This window comes from Lycorma delicatula, chromosome 2 (genome assembly GCF_047948215.1).
Source record: "Lycorma delicatula isolate Av1 chromosome 2, ASM4794821v1, whole genome shotgun sequence".
In the NCBI taxonomy this organism is placed as follows: Eukaryota; Metazoa; Arthropoda; class Insecta; order Hemiptera; family Fulgoridae; genus Lycorma; species Lycorma delicatula.
In genome coordinates this window covers 85828163-85842978 of record NC_134456.1, presented here as the reverse complement: position 1 = coordinate 85842978, position 14816 = coordinate 85828163, and the positions used below count along the sequence as shown (strand labels likewise).

The 14816-nt window shown below is 29.9% G+C and overlaps 1 protein-coding gene across 1 annotated transcript in view; it reads left to right on the top strand.

The window, feature by feature from the left end:
* Nucleotides 1-241: 241 nt before the first annotated feature.
* Nucleotides 242-14816, top strand: part of LOC142318975 (facilitated trehalose transporter Tret1-like) — a 230986-nt gene continuing 216411 nt past the window's right edge. The window contains exon 1 of the mRNA XM_075355712.1: nucleotides 242-350. The gene's annotated coding sequence lies outside the window, so the exon portion shown is untranslated. The remainder of the gene's footprint in view (nucleotides 351-14816) is intronic.

Genomic DNA, 14816 nt, shown 5'->3' with positions numbered 1-14816 from the left:
CATGGCGGACAGAGATCTAAGAACCTTGCATAAATTGTTATTATTAATCTCTAATGACTGGGTTTATTATTTGCATATTTTATTACAGTTTCATTTAATTTTTATTTCACAATATTATTAATGTATTCATAACTATTGTATCACTGTTTGTAATAAATATGTATATTTATATCATGTTACACTCTTGGGCAGTCTATGTGAATAGTTACTACGTACATGCACCTTGCATCATGTACGCGTACATACATGTACACATTAACGCTAAAAGTATTATTCATTACATTTGTATGCGGACTTCCCAATTTATGAATGCAGTTTGAAGTAAGCATTATTTTCACATCATAATCATTGTAAGTATTATTATATTTAAATATATAAATTTAACTTTATTCATTGTTCTATATTATGGAATAAACTACACAGCATTGTATACTCATTATTTTCATTGAATTATTGTAACAATTTATATTACAAAAAAATCATATGATTTTTTGCGGGCAGTATGTTCTGATTCGTGTATCATTTCATTATTTTATAAACTAACTTTCTTCTTCTCATTCATGTAAAGAATATTTGTTACAATAAAAATAATACACTTCTTACTTCTAAAAGAGACCAACTTTACATTCTTCTTCCAATGTGCACAATAAAGGATTTTTTTTTAATTTTGAGTTTAAAGGGTTAAAATGAATTTTGAAACCTGGTTGTTTTTTTAATTTCGCAGAATTAATCAGATATCAACTTATTTTTTGTGTGCATAATTTTCATGTAAATAACTAAAAACCACTTTCTAGATTTTTCGAAATTCAATCTTGAAAGGAGTGAATAAAGGTAAAAAGAATTTGAACAATGATTGCAAATTTTCCCAATTTCCACAAATACTAAATCAGATATTCACCAGACTTGGAATTAGAAATACTCTTTAGAAAAATATCCAAAAACTATTTTCTGGTTTTTTGAATTTTGATTTTTAAGGGCAGCTCAACCAAGTTAGCCACTGTTACTGTATGTCCAACATAACTAACTGGCTGCATCTGCCTCCAGTTACTTGACTAAAAAATATAAAATAAAAGTAATTCAAAATTAAAAAAAAAAAAAATTATAAACGAAATACAGTCACTTCCTAGTGGTCTGAGTATCACTCACAACTGGACAAAATACATTTTTACCCATACAAAGGACGGACAACCAGTCATAACTACTGCTGTTTAAGATGGAGAATGACTATTTTGAAATCCCTGTTCTTCAGATCACTCAAAGTTTTTGGGTCCTATGTGAGAGAGAGAGAGAGAATATTTATAGATGTACTGAAGATGTATATGTCTTTACTTGCTGGTTATTATGATACATCTTGTTTCATGGTGAAACAATATTGCGATCTGATAGCACACTAGTTTACTCAGCAATTATATCATTTAGTACCAGTGTATCATCCCTAACACTTAATCTTTAATAATGCTGATCTTCTCTAAAAATATATCACCAAAAACACTAACTAATTACAGACATCTTGCTCAACTCCCATAATCATATAAAATTTTTAAAAGGGTAAATGGTAGCTTTTAATTGATTAAAAAGTCCTGTTGATGAAGTGAATAAATATACCCACTTCAATTTGACTTTAGAAAAGGAAAAAGTATAACTTAAGCTATTCATGAATATATAACAGAAATATTAAAAGACGTTGATAAATTTCATTTTGCAGTTAGCGTTTATAATGATCTCACAAAAGCATTTAATTGTCAGTATATGCCTGCGTAAATGATCAGTAAATGGTTGCATTGGAATATGGAAAAAATCTAATTGAGCATTCATTTTAATTTTGATATTGGTTTGCATGCATTTGGACTGTTCATTTACTTCAAATTTTTAAAAACATCTACTGCAACATTTATGATTGCAGATAATACATTAGTGTAAAGATTTAATATAGCACATTTAAAACCAAAAAAAAAACCAGCAGCATTCTATAATTCTCTTGTTCTCCAGGACAGCATTTTGAACTGTATATTATGGTTATTTCTATGTCCTTAGGAAATATTTTCCAAGAACATTTAATATTTTTTTCCCAAAGAGAGGAAACTTTTTTGGGGAAAATTGATAATTAAACACTTTAAATCCTAAAAAATACTGAAACTTAATTTTCATTAAATCGATAAGATTTGTGCAAAACCTCTATTAAAGTATTAATGGTCCTAACTCTTCCAATTATTTGTATATTATCAAATCATTTCATATAAATTATATTTCAAAATTTCAAGCAAAGTATCATACAAATAATATACAGAATAGAAGAATATTTATATTGGATATTAATTACACCGGTATTGTAAGTGTTCATAGGATATTATCATACATTGAGTGAGTAAAAAAAAACATCATGCAAGCTTGCAGTACAAATTCTAATGAATCTGAAAATGAAAATTTCTTTGAATTCCTTTAATGAATTTACTTAAGATTTTTTTTTTTTAGGAAAATTGTAGTTACCATCTATTGTGTAATTAACTGCATAATCAAAAGATAGTACCATAAGCGTATTAACAAGTACTACTTTAAACTTTTTCTTACATGCGGCTCTTTTATTGAGAATTTTTTTTTCAATCAGTTTAACTAAAATCATATTGCTTTTAATCTCAGGTTTAAATTTGTGATATATGACATGTAACTTGTTTAGTTATTGTGTCATTATATAAGTTGAGTTTTAGGTATCGTTTCAATGCATTTTACTACTCCATATGTCACTGCATCTCCATGATGATTGCCAATGTATTAACCATACAAAAAGGCAAAACTTAAAAAATAACTTTGATTTCTATTATGTCTATGTATTGTTATCTAAATTTTCATATTTCATTGTAAAATTTGTACTAAAATGTAAATATAAAATAACTAATTATAATATTTACTGATTTATCCAAACCTATTACATTTCCATAAAGGTAATCTCATTTTCACGATTACTGTTAATAAAATATTAAATTAATATAATAATAATTCCATGTAATTCCTTGTAGAAACAATGAGGCCTTGTAACTGGGAGGGTGCCTGCAAACCTTTGAGATGCAATTGAATAGGTATTAACATAACAGATAATTATCTACGGAAAAAACCAGATTAAAGAATGATTCCTAAAAGAGGGCAACTTTTCTTTCAATATATGCCAAGTTCATTAAGTATTTAAAACTTATTTTGGATGTTATGTGAGTGAAAACAATGAAAACTGCAGTAGTATTTTCCAATTCTCTCTATTCCTTTACAATATGATAGGATACTCTAAGATAAAATATTCTTGCATTACAAAAGTAAGGGATCAATTGCTGGCACAGAATATCAATTCCTCAAAACTATATCTGGATTGGATGGGAAGTACTCTAGGGAGTTTGCATCTAGATATAATTAAGATACACTCAAGGTACACTAAAAGAGATTAGATACATAAGCTCAATGTGTTGTAAAAAGACATTACCCCAAAGCCTACTCTAAAAAAAACAGTAAGTCAGGTTTATGCACAATTTTTTTAAAAATCCCTCTAATCATTTATTAACTTGGAAAAGTCTCTGTTCTACATTTCTATGCTTGAACAACTGAGTGCTTACAAAAAAATAAGTATGAAATTTATACAACTCAAAATCTGTTTCTTTTGGTAAGTAGAATTAAATACTTATTTAAATAGAGAGCATATAGATATAGCTCTTATTGAGAAGGCTTTTCCAGAGAAATTTTGGGTTTGGTTATAATGTGGTTTATTATTCTTCTGAACAACTAAAATTCACACTCGATAAGTAAAAAAAAAAAAAAAAACAGTTTAAGGTTTTTCAGTGTTATCAATGCTACAACTCAAGTTTTTATGGGACTGCAGTTTGGAAAATTACATATTACTGTAATTAACTCCTGTATTTGCTTTGGTATCCTATTTTGCCCATTGATGTTTGTGAGGTGGGAGAGAATTCTGAATAGAATAGATGTTAGTATATCTTCATCAGCTGTCTCTAGTGCAGTTATAGAAAAGATGGAAGTGGTGTATAGTGTCTGAAATTATAATCAACTCATAAATTCCATGTATAAAATAAACCAAACTTTGACAATCAACAGATGGTGGACACTAATTTAAAGAAACAAACAGTAATGACACAATCAAATAATGACAAAGTAATGGAAATAGTAATCACAGGCTAATTACATTTAATGTAGATCTGTCAGTAACTGGTAGCAGTTCTTCACATTATGAGAACAGAGAATGTTTTTTGATATGAAATATTGACTAGCAGTAGTGGCCAATAGTGGAATATAATTAACAATCTCACCGGAGATCATTGTAAAGAAAGTAGGTCTTAGTGATGGCACGGTTTTAGAGGACCTGGTGCAATTAGCTGCACAGCTGAACGATTACCTTTTGATGTCCATAGCACAACTGATAACAATGATCAGCCGCCCCACAGCTAAATTATTTCCAGAGCAACCATTCATTTTTCATTAAACTCACCAATCATGTTGAAGTAATATCATTAAAAATTTTAAAAATAAGAAATTGTTGGTTTTGATGAATTTTCAGCTGAATTAGCAAAAACTATTAGTAGTGAAATAGCTCCCTTTTTATCTCATATAATAAATTTAAGTTTTGAATCAGAGATTTTCCCACAATCTCTAAAAAGCAGTATCATAGTATACTGCCTATATACAAAAAGCAAAAATTTATGACATCGAAAATATAAGACCCATTAGCCTTCTTTCAGTCTTTAAAATAATAGAAAAGTGCATGAAGCCCACGCTCTTGATGTACTTAAAATCAGTACATCTCCAAAGTGTTACTCAATTTGGTTTTTACAAAAAATAAATCTACTGAAGATGCTTTGATTAATTTTGTTAGCAAAATATATAGTAGTATAAATAATAATTGTAGAACAGCTGCCGTTTTTATCGACTGCAAAAAAGCATTTGACTTTGTAAACCATAAAATATTACAAAAATTGGAATTTGCAGATATGAGGAAAATAGCATTTATTAAATGGTTTGAAAATTTCATGGTCGGATGCAGCCAAAGAGTCAGAGTCAATAATAATAAGTTGAGTTAACCTTTGACAGTTCCTCAGGGATTTGCGCTTTCTTCAGATTTGTTATTTTTATAAATGGCCTTCTGGGACAAAACTTTACAGGTTCTATAAGTGTCTTTGCAGATGACACTGGCCTGCTATTCTCTCATAGAGACAGAAGACCTACAATCACATATAATAATTACTTAAATATTTTAAGATCCTGGTGTTTCATAAATAAAATGATGATTAACATAAGTAAAACTAAGTACATAAATTTTAGTTTCAAGGAATTTCACTTTACAGATCCATTAATTTAACATAATTTTGATTGCAATGGTGAACTCTGTAATTGTAAATCTACTGAAAATGTTGATTGTTTTAAGTACGTAGAATAGTTTTAGATAATAGATTGTCATGAAAAAACTTATCTCAAATTTGTTAAGTACCACTCAATTAAATATAAGAAAGTTTTACTTCTTAAGAATTTTTTGTGATTTCCAATTATTACAAACCTTGTATTATAGTTTGATTCAATGAAGTCTACAATATACCTGCTGGGAAAGGGCTTATAAGACTAACATTGAAATTATTAGGGAAATTAAGAAAAATTTATTTGAATTATATTAAAAGCCAACTGTGTCAAATCATCTAATCCACTATAATTTCATTTAAAAATTTTGCTAGTACAACATTTATTTGTTTTTAAATCATTGAGATTGTTTTACATTAGAAGTGGCAACAAAGGCTCCACTTGAGTGTACCACAATATCCGGAGCAATAACGACTGAATTTTCATTAAACCTAAAGTCAACAAAATGCTCTTCAAACAATTTCATAGTGATCTCGGTCCAAATTATTTTAACAAATTACAAAGTAATATTAAAGAAATAAATAATATAAATATTTTTTGTAATAGAGTAAACCACTGGCTTTTCACTTTAAATGACATTAACTTTTTGAATTAGACTGCAACATAACTTTTACTAACTTTTATAAATTTAAAGTTTAACAACTTAGTAAAATTAAAGTATCTAAACTTAGCATTAAGTATCTGTTTGGCTTAAAAGCATATGATTTTTCTTGTAATTTTCGCTCGCAGACACTGCAAAGAAAGCTGTACAATTAATTAGTGGCAACAGTGTGACTGAACTGTTTCATGTTAGTTTTATTTTAATTTTATTTGTACTTAAAGTTTCTTTTTGTTTAGAATAACCACGTTACTGGCAATAGTGGTTAGGTTGGGTTCAATACGTTTAAGTTGATGATGTAATTGCTTATATTATTGAATAAATTCATTATTTAATTAAAAAAGTAATAACATGAAGGAACAAATTACAAATTCTAATCGTTGTCAGTCATTTTAAAGTTAATTACTATAAAGTTTCACTAAATGCTGCAATTAAAGAACAATTTTAGAATTTGGTAAAGACAAATTAAAGTTAAAAAAATTACCTTCCGTGAAAGTTATAAATTCATTATTAATATGTGTAATATTTTATATATAATATAAGCAAAGAGAGCTCTTGAGGCATTCTTTATTTAATAAGAGTTTCATAGTGAGGAGTTTTCTGAAAAGCTTAAAAAAGCAGTAGTAGTACCATTACATAAAAGTACAGGCAACAGAAGTAAACAGAGAATTATAGGTCCACTGCATTGTTGTCAGTTTTTCTGATATGTTGGAAAAATTTATGAAAATTCAAGTCTTGTCGTCATTTTTTTTAATAAAACTGGATTTTTAGTAATAAGAATTTGGCTTCTGCCAAATATTAAGCACTGAACAGGCATTGTTAATATTTATGGGAATACATCAAATAAGATCTGTTGCAGGTCTTTTTGTAGATATTAAAAACGTCTTGATACAGTAGACCATAAAATAGTTTTAGATAGATTGTGGAGGTGTATTGGATCCTTTTTTTTTGTTCTATTTTTTTCTTTAACCTCTGGAACCACCATATTGCTTCAGAGGATGAGATGAATGATTTTTAGCTTGTGAAAATGTCATGCATGACCGGGATTCGAACCCGGGACCTCTGGATGAAAGACTGAGACGCTACCTTTTTTTATCTACACTGATCTTTATAAAAACAGATTTAATAAACGAATTACATCATTTTTGGATGATGTATTTTTACGTATAAATGTTCTGTAGATGTTATGAAAAACTGGTGGAAGTAATGAATAAGAATGTTGAAAGGTTGAGTTGGTAGTACTATTTTATATTACTATTTAAAATTAAAGTTATATTAAATAAATAACTTTATAGTAGGAGTTACTACTCTTTTAAATTTGAACTTAAGCAATTCACCATTTCTAAGAACAATATTTGATTAATTAAATTTAATATGGAAATATACTTTTGTGCCATCCTTCAACAGAATTATTAATTTTGTTAATAATGCAACATTTTGTCGACATTTAATACTTATCTTAGTGTCCTTGACCTTTCTTTCCTACCAGTACTTTTTAAGTTTCTCATTGCTCTTTTTCCTTATTCTTCTGTTACTGTTTTTATTTTGTTTTAGAGCTTATTCTTTGTAGATAACCCTCCTTTTGCCGGGGTTCTGAAGGTGACCTCTGGTAAAGCCTATAAGGGCTAGGTACGGAGGTAGTGGCATCAAACTGCCCTTTGGAGGGTATCTTCCCCTATAGGGTCAGGATGTGTAAATTAATACGTAATTTCAAAATGAAATAATTTACCTTCATAAATGGAAAATAATTTTTATTACATTGTTGTTCTACATCATAATGCCAAGTATTCGCATTTCATAAATTTATTTATGACTGACCTTGAATAAAATTCCACTACTACGATCACCCTTCCCTTTAACACTAACTTTTTTCTTGCCATCGGTTGGCTTTTTTTCTCAAAGTCCTTTAAAAAAGTCAAAACGGAAGAATTATTTTTGAAATATTTTCTTCTATGTGATTCAGAAAAAGATTTTGATGCATTCTGTTGCAAATTAATAAATAATTTTTTATACCAAGTCATTAAATAATGTTCATCATTTCTTCATGTATTGAAAAATGATCGAATGTCTCTTATGTCTACCAATAACTTTTAGTAGTAAGACAAAATGTTGAAAATCTTTAAAGGGTGCTAGAAGATTACTATTGGATTTAGATTTTCCTTAAAAATATTTTTATTCTATTCTTTTATTCATGGAATAGCACAATCACACATTCTCTGACATTATGTATGTAATATATTATTACATAATAGAATGAAATATTTCTTTATATGCTATTCAATATTATTTATTTATTTATTTTTTTTACTGATAATTAATTCACCACGGCAGCTTTCAAAGAAGCTTGTACTTTTATTGTAATGTTTTGAATATTATGAATAGATTATTTGAATTTATAGAGGCCAATAACTCGGTAATAAGGTTTTTTTATGTTGTTACAAATATTCCTGTATGCTAGTGGTTAATGTTTTGGCTTTTACATTATAGTTTTTCATTAGATTTCCTACCATAGACTTATTTAATCTTAAAGTAAATGATTAAAAATAGGCCTGGGTGTCTGAACAGCTGTTTCAATCTTGAGTAGGGTATGTATATTAGATAGAGTATAACAAATAGTTTCTAATACTGCCTTTAGAGATGAAATGTTGAAAATTTTAATTTGTTTTTTTTTTTAGATTGATTGTAGATATAAAAAATTAATAAGTTTTATTAAAATTTATGTTTTAGTTTTATCCTGCATCATGAATAGTAATATTTTTTAATCATTGGTTGATACTAACATCAAATTCATACATGTATATGTACAAAAAAGTTTTGTAAACTTAGGGCCAAAAAATTTAGCGTAAAAACATCGCTAGTAAGTAAAACTTTGGAAATATACTAATTTCCTTTTTATTACTTTGTATATTTGATTTTTTTGCATCATTTCTTTACAGTCCATAAATTTGTTTTTTTAACCAAATTCTTAAATATTTATTTAGTTTCTTTTTGATTTCTTTTGAAGACCCTTGTCGATCGTAGTCAAACATTTTGCAATATTCAACCTTCTAGACTAATCACTTTATTCAAATACCTTAATTTTGTGTTAGACGTTAGGCAATTCCATTTTTTTCCTATTTTCTTAGGGATTTTTTCTTGGCCATTCTCCATTCTATCATTTTTCCTAGAATAGCATTTACGACTTCTTTTAAAATACTAGCTGGAATTTACTGGCTGAATGTTTACTCTTTACATTTAAATAAATTTTAACGCTTTGCATATCAAGGTGAATTGAATATAAATTTAAAATACAATTATTCATATATATTATAGTTTACTGAAATCAAATTTTCCCATTTGAAAAAAAAATTTATTTCATTAGATAATTTTACACTATCGGTGATGGTATAGGTGATCAAAATTTTGATAAAGTAATTAAAGTAGTACACTTATATCATAAAAAGTGTTAAAAGATAGATTGGTAAAATGCAATAAATATGTATTAATTCCTGGAAATCACTACAATTTCACAATTATCTTAGATAATTATTGATTCGTATGATATTTCAAAAGTATTCGAATATTTAGATTAGTTTTGTTGATTTGGGTCCCATAGGCAATTGTTTCCACAGTTCCTGTATTAAGTTATCTATAAGCTTGTTATATCAGTGAATTGCCTGGAAATTACGTGTTATTAATTAGAACCGGATATACTGAAGAGACAAAAAAGTTAATTCTAACTGGTTCCTCCAGGCTTGGACAGATCAACCTAGCAGTAAACATGTCAGTTATGATATATTTATTTAAATAATATGTCCCAGGCTAAGATATATTAAGATTAAAGGGTAAATTAATGCTAACCATTTTCTGCATCACTTTAATCTACACGACTGAAAAAAAATATACTGATGTATATCAGTATATTTCAGTGTATATCAAGTATACTGATCAGTATACATCAGTGTATATCAAACCCATCGAGTACAGGTCACAGACATTTAGGTCTATAAGATATATTTTTATTTTCCTACAGATAGTTAACAACATTACTTTCAGAGAAACAGATCTGACTTGTGCCCCTTGTAATCAAATATATTACAGGTGTCATAACTATAAGAAAGATTGGAAGAGATAATATGACACAGCCAGTTATTGTATCTTTCAGTAAAACGGTTAATTCTACCTCCACTCATCAAGAAAAGTAAAACATACTACTTTTTCTGCTTTATGTTTATCAGCTATAAAGTAAAGGAAAAGTATGGCAATCAGTAAAAAAAAAATCAACTTCCAAGTTTTTAACAAATCTTGATGTTTCACACCCTAACGGAGTCCATTAAGACTAAAAAACTTAAACAGTTTTCCACATGGATGTATATATGTCACATTGCTTTTCACTAAATATCTTAAAACTGTATGAACCAGTTTTGCTCGCACTTGGTCATACATATATATTATTTATTTATTTGTACAGTAATAATAGGCTTACACAACTTACAGTTGCCATTGGATGATAATGAATTTTGTAGCATGTGAAAAATGTCACGTTTGACCGAGATTCGAACCCGGGACCTTCGGGTGAAAGGCCGAGCGAGACACTACGGCTCTGCCACGAATATATATATATATATATATATTATCTATTTTGTTAAAATATTGTGTAAATCTTTATTCAATTTAAATTTGTGGGAGGGGGAATTTGTGAATTTTTCATTTTTTACTTGTTAGTGGTTTAGAAAAATAATCTTTAACAAAAAATGTAGCCCTTAGGTAATACTTATTAATTTATTTTCTTTAAATAATAGTTTAAATGAAGACATCAGTAAGGGAATATCTTGAAATCGTTTGACAATTCCAGTTTTTGAAATACAGCTTAAGTTTTTCAGTTTCGGGAAATAATAGAACTCCTAAAGTATACCAAGGGTGTCTAACGACACAATCGGCCGGAACCAGTGATTCTGATTCATTTACTTCATTCATTCATTCAATTTGAATTGAAATGATCATCGAACTTAAAATTGTAATATAAACATAATTTGTAAATGATTGCCATAAATTTTTGAAAAATTTATTTACTTTATATATATCTCAAATCTGGAATGACTTTCAAATTGGCTTCACGTTTATATTTTTTATACTTTATGAAAAATATTTAGTTTCATTAACAGTATTTCGTCTTTCGCAATCGTGTTAACTAATCTCGGCGTGCAACTAACTTTAATTAATTTTCAATAGCTTTTGGAAATTGAATGACGGTTTCAACAGCAGCACTTTAAGCATCTTAACCCTTGAAAGCGAAGTAAAGTAAAGCCAACTTGAAACTCGTGAATATCGGATATATTCACAATCATTTTATCTAGAGCTATTACCGTTATCTATGAATAATAATATGCCGAAATTAATGCGAATTGAGAATAAGAAATTTAATGCTAATATATAAATTAAATAGATATACTGAAGTATAATTACATCCAGACGTAAGAAAAAAAAAACAGATTAATTACATTCCGGGGAATAACAATATTTGCATCATTTATTAAAAAATATATATATAATTTTTTTATAATCTCTTATATAAATTTCTAAGTATTTTTAGGTTTTCTTAGTATTGAAAATTATTTTTAGCCCACTTCAATGCATACAGTTTAAGTGCACAACTTTTATTTGCACAAGGCTCTCAGTTTTTTCTGATAAATAAATAAATACTTTAATCTGATCGATACATACTAAATACAAATACAGAAGAACACGTCAGGAATAGTAGGTATGCTACCTACCTGGATATAATCACTGTTACAGTGTTTTAACTCTACCACGCTCTGTCTGATTGCATAACGTATTTTAAACGAGTCATTTTTAAATAATGACTTCATTTCTCCGTTAATCACGAACTTGTTTTTAGCAACACCGTATCTAAGTCCCGCTTTGTTACTGTATAATTATACCGTATTACATCGTATACAGGAACGACATAAAATTTAAAATGTACGTGTATTTTAAAAAGGATTTTTTTTTTAAATAATTTATATGTAAAATAAAAGATTTAAAATGTACATTATATTTATTACTTCCCAAAATATTTTTTATAAATCTGAAAACAAATATGATGAATATAAAATTTCAGCATTATTAAACTTCTCAATTTTTAATTTTATAAGTTTATCAGTTAAAAATCAGGAAAAGAGTTATATAACTTTCGTAAAAAGAAAAATTACGAGAAAAGCTATTCAAAAGTTATGAAAAAGGGTTTACAATTAAGAAAATTTGCCGGCCTCCGTGGCGCGAGTGGTAGCGTCTCGGCCCTTCATCCGTAAGTCCCGGGTTCGAATCCCGGTCAGGCATGGCATCAGATTATTCATCTCATCCTCTAAAGCAATACATAACGGTGGTTCCGGAGGTTAAAAAAAAAAAGTACTTTCCCAGTCCCTTGATCAGTAGTAGCTAAAATTAAGTGACTTCAATGATCTACATTCAGAGGTAACCGTACAAAATTTTCTAAAGATCGGTAGATCCGGTCTTAAGATATTAAACAAAATGATTACTGACAAAAAATAAGGCTTATCTTTCTCCACCCCCGAATTAAATTGCCCAAATACATAACCAAAGTGACATGTAATGGAATAATCTAATTAGTACAATAATGTTATCTTTGTCTAACCACAAAAAAAAGCTTGGCCCTTTAAGACGGTTTGAATAAGATTTAAAACGATTAGAGAATATCTTAGCTACCTATAGGGCATTCGATTTTGTGGAAAAATGTATCTGCTGTTTGAATAAAAGTTTGGATCAATCAGGTCCAATCTCCAAGCCTCCTTGATCAATTGTGACCCAACATGAAATGGCAAAGATTCCCCACATTTATACAAATCATTGTGTCCTAATTTCATCCAAATCAGTCCACCCATTGTGAAGATATGAAACAAAACTAATCCACTATACGTACATCTGTTTTACGAGAATTTCTCAATGCTAAATTTTTTTTTCTTGAAGATTCATGAAAAATTAAGAAAAATGTAAAACTCCTGACATGTAAATGTTTTCCGTCTAGCACACTTTTCGCTTTTAAATTGTTCTGCGTTACAGTACAGTGTACTGCATAGCTATACAGCCTACGGTAGTTAAAATGTAAACACTTATAAAATGTTTTTCTCGTTTACTCAGTCATTTTTTCATTTTCACCCTCCGTTGTTGAGTCAATATTATAGTTGCTACCGGCTTCGTTTCTGTCATTACCCTTCTAAAGGATGTTATCTCAAGAATATTTCCTCATTAGATAAACAGCTATTCAAAAATGTTTTTTTTATGATTACTGGAGGCAACACTTTTTACACGACTGACAAAAAAGGAGTGTAATGTATTTAGGGTATATGTTTGTATGTATGTGTATATAAGAATATGTATGTTTGTTCTTCCGCAGCAGCTCAAAGGCTAAATCGATTTAAAAGTATGACCCCGCGTTGGATCCTTACATTACCGGGAGTGTCATAGGCTATATAAAAAAAAAAGAAAAAAAATATATATAAAACTATTTAAATATATATGCCTTTGTGATAATAAATGCCTTTCTGTTCACGCGTTATAATACAAAATCATGATGGAATCAAACCAGAACAAAAAGTGCAGTTTATATATAACTAAAATAAATTGCAGTTTTTTAATTTTAATTAAATGTTTTTTCGGCAGTTTTGTTTTTTAATTTCTAATATTTATTTCTTGTTTTAATGGGTTATCAAAATCCATGTATGATATTTGCTGCCAGTGCTCTTTATTTAGCTGTTAGGTGTAAAATGTGATCATTATTTAAAAAAATAAATTAATAATACTGTTCTCGAATGCGATATTTAAATGAAGTGTTTACTCCTCATCTAAAAGATGAAGATAATTTGTCATGACTCCAGACTATCAAATATTTGCGGAAAATTGAAGACCAAGGTCTTCAATTGTTGGCAAGCTAGGTGGAACGATTCTTCTACTGGTCGATATACGCATGGTATTTTCCCCAATGTTAGAGAGTTGTGAGCGATTAGCTGGGTTTCCCCCAATCGGCACATTACTCAATTTCTTTTGGGACATGGTGCTTTTAGGGATAGGTTGGCTAGGTTGGCTGGTTGACAACGGCTTGTGTCCGGACTGTAGGGTCGATGATACGGTGGACCATACCCTGTATGTCTGTCCCCGGTACGAAGCTGAGCGTACCAGAGTTGTTAGGGAACTTGAGAGAGTTAACTCCTTCTTTGATCTGCGGGTCAACTGGAGGATTCGCAGAGACTGGGTAATTGTTGCTGGCTTCCTTTGCTTCCTCGCCTCGCGCAGGACGGCCGAGGGGATCTAGTAGATAGTAGAGTAGGAACCTGGGTGGCTAGGGTCCGCCTGAACAGTTGATTGGCCGGAGGTAGGCGCTTTGTTGGTAGCGAGCCACGGTTAGTAAGTAAAGAGGTGTCAATTGTTAAATTGTTAAGCTGCCGGCGGAACGGCGACTGCACTGCCGGTGGGCGTGGGATACCATGCAGCCGTGAGGTGCAGCGGCATCTCGACGGCGGTTTATTGTGGTGAATGTCACGCAGGACTCTGCGATGGAACTGAGTGAGAGTAAGCGATCAATCCGCCTCTCCCTGGTAGACCAGACCGGAGTCCGTAATAAACCTAAGTCAGGGGGTTATTTAAAGCGCAAGCTGAGTTCACTAAGGTAACTAGGACTAATTTTCGTTGTTGCGATCAACATGTTTGGTGGTATGTTGTGTATTTTGCCTCGAATTACGAGACATTCACGAAATTGGCTCATAACAAGTAGAAATAGGCCGGGGTTCGCGCTTCCGCGAGCTCGGTTTACTAGTTCAGA